Raw genomic sequence first — 5,044 nt, forward strand, 5'->3', positions numbered from 1 at the left:
ACAAAACTTTGTTTGATGGAGGTAATAATGACAGAATGTGTGATAAGGCTGTCTACTGCTGGCTGAGAGTCAAGGCATGGGATATTAAACTTCCATGTTTTTAAAAGCCTTTCTTATTCCACATGACTTGTAGATGCAGTAAAATTGAATCATTATTAAAAAAAGGCTAATTAAATATAAATCACATCAATACTTTTTTTTACATTAGAAATCTAAGTCTTTTGTATACTAAAAAATGAGATTTTGCAAGCAAAAGACATGTGCTATTAAAAGATGAAGAAGTGCCTAGAAACCTCACACGGCATGCTTCGGCTGTTAGCCCCGATGCCTGAGGATGGACAAAAGTTTCTCTTAAACCTGCAGCCATCTACCTCAAGCTGAAGCTGGTTCCCTTAAAATCTGCCAGCTGGGACCCCCCATGCGTGGCATCGCAGTGATGCTCTCTCGGGATGATGCTCACAGGTGAATGCGCACGAGTCTTGGCGGCAGCCAGAGACGTTCCTGCCCACACCTGCCTCTTCCTCGCACCTCTGCCAGTTGCTGCCAGCCTGAGTTTCAGCGACGGCTTGAGGTAAGATGCTAGGCTGAGATGTGGGCTCGCATCTTGTCCTACCAGCTCTGCTAAGGGAGTGCTGACGTCCATCAGGTAGATGGGGCAGGCAGCAGAGGGGTGACGTTTCAGCCACCACAGCAAGACCTGCAGCAGCTCAGGTACCAGACACCCCACTTCTCTCTGCTTGTCCCCAAGGACAGTGTGTATCCAAAGAAAGAGGGGGGTTACCTCTGACTTTGCAAGAAGAGAAAGGCGGCAAACCTACTGGTCAATCATTAGCCAAGCCACTCACTTCACACAGCACTGGCACAGAAAGTTGCAAATGAGGAAGGCAAAAGCATCCCGCAGAGGCACCATGGCAAGTACAGGACAGCAGAGTGGGGCTTGGGAGAGAGGCTCAAAAAGATGAACACACTGAAAAATAAGCCCTGCTATAACATAAACAAATTTCCAATTTCAGAATATTAAATATTTTTTTCACAGGGTCTTTTTTTCTTTTTGATGAAGATCAAAAAGTGATGATATATTTCAAATAGCTCCCAGAGCAACAACAGTTGTGTTACTTTTTCTTTGCCTTCCTTCCTCCTCCCAGCCTCAGGAAAAAAAATATCATGCTACAAAGTCATAGAGAGGATTTTTCAGGTGAAACACTGAACCAGAAGGAAGGAAAAGAAAAGAAGATAAGATAGTAGCAGGGAATGAAGGCACTTGAGCAGCAGCACCTTCCTCAGCACAGGAACACAAACACGCGAAGTCCTGAGCACTCAGGCGGCACAGAGTCTGTGCATTTAGCTCCATAAAGCTTGAGCAGGCATCAGCCCCGTAGTTCCCCCAGGCAGAAACAGCAAGACAAACTCGCCTCCTCCGCTGTTCCCTCTCATCCCACCTGCCTTGGCTTCCTGCTCTGGAAGCAAGGAGAACCGGGAGGCACTCCGCAGCCACGCACTGCAGACCACACGCATGCAGCGTGGCAGGGAACCCTGCCCGGGCACCGTTTCATCCCGCTTCAGAAGCGTGAGTGAGTACGTGCCTAAATATTGGTACCCAGGGACAGATATTCAAGAATATCCCACCTTCTCCTGTCCCTTGGTACTGAGGAGTGGTCGTTGGCTATTGTCAGAATGCTTATTTGTGACTCTAGTGACCAGGTTAAAAACAAAATTCAGCACTGGTTTGAAAATTCGTTCATTGATGTTGGAAAAACCACCAAGCCGAGCTCTTAAGAAAAGCCTGACTTCCAGGTCTTAATTTTCACAGATTCTGAGGAGTCACACTTTGTATTGGCTTCACTTGGAGCTTTTTGCAGTGAGCACTTCCGAAAATCTGCCTTGCACACACCTCTCAAAATACACACCGGCGAAAGAGCCGAGAAGCAGCCCTCTCTGTAGGGCTAGTTAAGGGCAGCAGCTTCATCCTCCTGCAGTGGCTTCAGCCTTGCGTTTCTGCCAAAGCATCCACCTCCGAGTGAGCTTCTGAGTGCCTGAAAAGGGGTGTGCGTCCACAATTACCTGCCTGAAATATTTATACGTCTATAAAATCCGTGGCTTTGATGCATGCAGCAAGTTGTTCGAGGCACGGGCGTGCAAACGTTGAGCTTTCCTATGGCGCACCCGGCGAAGAGAGCCGTGACCCCGGGGTTACCGGCTCCTCGCTGTAATTCGCCGCCTGCGGAAGGGGCGGCCGTGCCCGCACGCCGCCCTGCAGCCTCCACAAGCCCGCGGGCAGCGCGGCCGGTGCCCTCGGCCCCCGGGAGCGGGGGCAAGCGAGCGGCCGGCGTCCCCGCGCCTCCGCCCCGCGCCCGCAGCCGGCCGCGGCGCGGCGGCGCCACCTGGCGGCGCGGCCGGGCGGCGCCCGCCGTGCCTCTGCCCCCGCGGCCCGTCCCCGCCGGGCCCGCACGGACGCTGCGGGAACCGGCGGCTCCTTCCCTTGCTGCCAAGGGTTTCTTTCTTGAAACCGCTAAAAAAGCCAATGCTATGTGACTTACGGAAAAAGCTGCTTTCAAACGGTAGAGCCTTAGGCCTTCGTTTATCAAAACGCATGCATCTAGTTTACCAGTCAAAGCGCGTGCCTATTCACGTGGTGAGGGGCCAGGGTAAGGTTCGCCACATGCCAGCCATGACGCTGAGCCCTCTTCTGCAGCCAAAGCCAGTCCAGCTCCCAGCTGCCCTGCTCCGGCTGCCGACACTGCGGCCATCGGCTTCCCCTCAGGGTCAAGCCCCTGGGTAGTGAGTAACGTCCTCACCTGAAACGCGTTTTTCCAGAGCTGAGCCAAGCTCACACGTAAGTAACTACCACTGGTACGTGATGCTCTGCGCAAGCAAACAGGCACGGTTCAGCCCAGCCTGTCTCATCTTCTGCAAGAACTACAGTGGTACGGAGCACATAGGCTGCCCTGTTTTAACTGGACCCTTTGTCTAAATAGGCCTTTACTGGGCAGGAGTAATTTGGGAAAAATAATGAAAAAATGCTTGCTTTAAATAGAAAAATTAGGTTTTACTTTGTACATATGCAGCAAATAAGTTTAGAGAAACAGCACAAATTTGAGCAACAAATAGAACACCTAGGTTCTATTTTAACATGGACTTTTACTTCAATGCATTTTAAAGCACATATATGTCCATATTATTATGTCTAAGAAATAATCCTAAGCAATTTCCCCAGGACAACACTATCATTCATATCTCTACAGGACAGTCTCTGCCCTACAAATAGAGAGAATGCCAGTTTTCTAGTCAACAAACCTATTCTCTGTGTTTAAATCCTACTTGCTGACTGCAGAAGGAAAAGATTAGATCACTGTTGATTCATGTCAGCCAAGAAAAGCTCACAGCCAACGTGCCGGGCTCGCTCTTTGTCTATTAGATTTCATCATAGCCATTCAAAAAGCAACAGGGCTCCATTCACGTCAGTAGGAAATTTAATTGAAAATAAATTGCACGAACAGAAGGTGTCATTTGGCTAACAGTTGTAATTGTTATTACTGTCCAAGATGGAAAAGGACCCAGGTTAAATGTTGGCCAAACTGAGTGTACAAAGGCAACAAGTATTTCTTGATCCCAGCATGCTTTAAGGGAATCTCTTCCTCTATGCACTGCAAAAGGCTCTTCCCAAGCTTCTGCTATTTGTGAAACATCATTAGGGTATGGAAGGCAAACCATAAAGGATACAGTTCCTCACCTTCTTTTAGTTACTTTTTTAGATGGATGTATTTCTCCAGCATCTGAATACATTAAGTGAATGAATCTCCTCCTTCTTCTCTTCTCTTCCTTTTCTACAGCTCTATTCTGTCTGTTTAACTGAGAAAAGATGAGGGACCAATGGGGTCTGCAATACAGGCAGGGCTCCAGGAGTTCAGCTGACATGAAACTGATACCAACCTTAAGAAACATCATCTGAAAAACTGTCTACAACCTTCAGTCCACCCGATTCCCTTCAGAGTCAACTACTTGGCTATAGAGGTAACATCACTTACCTATCACAAGCAGTCGTGATCAGGATTAGTGCTGCTGCGGCACTTTGAGAAGTGCGAAGATTCAGTTGCTCTCCATTCCTCATTTTTCTCCATTTCTTGCTTTACAGGTGTAACTTGCTTCTTTTTAGTATTTCAGGAAAAGCAGGATGTGATGCTGATCCATTGATAAACCATGACGCACCTCCCATTTACACACACGTGGGTATAATGAGACGACTTCACAGCAATCCAAGGCCACTTTACTCTTTATCCATTTTTCCCCTTTATAGTCTACTGAGATGCAAGGTGGGATTGTTCCATAAATAAAGTATTACAACAGTAACAAAACACAATCGGCCTTTCCCAGGCTTGGGAATTCATACTTGCCACTGCAGCTGTTTGTTAGTATAAACATTGCCATACTTTTAAAAAACCCTAAAATACATCACTGTTTTAAGGTGGCTAGTTTTCCTCTTCCCAACAGACAAATGCAATGCTTTTTTACTCCAAACAGCTATTTAGTTCCCCAGTTCCTAGAGTTAAGCAGAGCCTCTGCAGGGTTTGTTCTTTTTTCTAGGGTACAGATACTAAGACTTGGACTCCTTGATGCAAGTTTCACTTAAAATTCAAACATATCCTTAGACTTAAGTTGAATTCAACTCCAAAAGCTGTTATTTCACCAGTTCCTCAGAGTCGTGGCCCACCCTCCTGCGCTCCTCTGGGTTCCCTGCTGCGCCCCTTGGCACTGCGGTCCTGGTTGTGGGCTGCTGCAGCCCAGCCCTTCCCTGCCATGGATCACCTCGTCCTCAGACCCCTGGGACTGCCAGCAGGAACCTGGCTTCTGCTGATCCCTCAGGAGACTGCAATGAGAAATCTACCCATCTTCCCCGCCCCCCTGACTTCTCAGCATGTTATGACCACAGCCTTATAGCTAGTCCAAGATGACCTCTTGAGTTCAGTCAGGCCCCTAAGGTCCAAGGGATGAAGGCCTTACCCAACAGCACGGATGCATATTTGAATTCCAGTCAACACAAGCACAC

The sequence above is a fragment of the Platalea leucorodia genome (assembly GCF_965183815.1).
Source record: "Platalea leucorodia genome assembly, chromosome: 8".
Classification (NCBI taxonomy): domain Eukaryota; kingdom Metazoa; phylum Chordata; class Aves; order Pelecaniformes; family Threskiornithidae; genus Platalea; species Platalea leucorodia.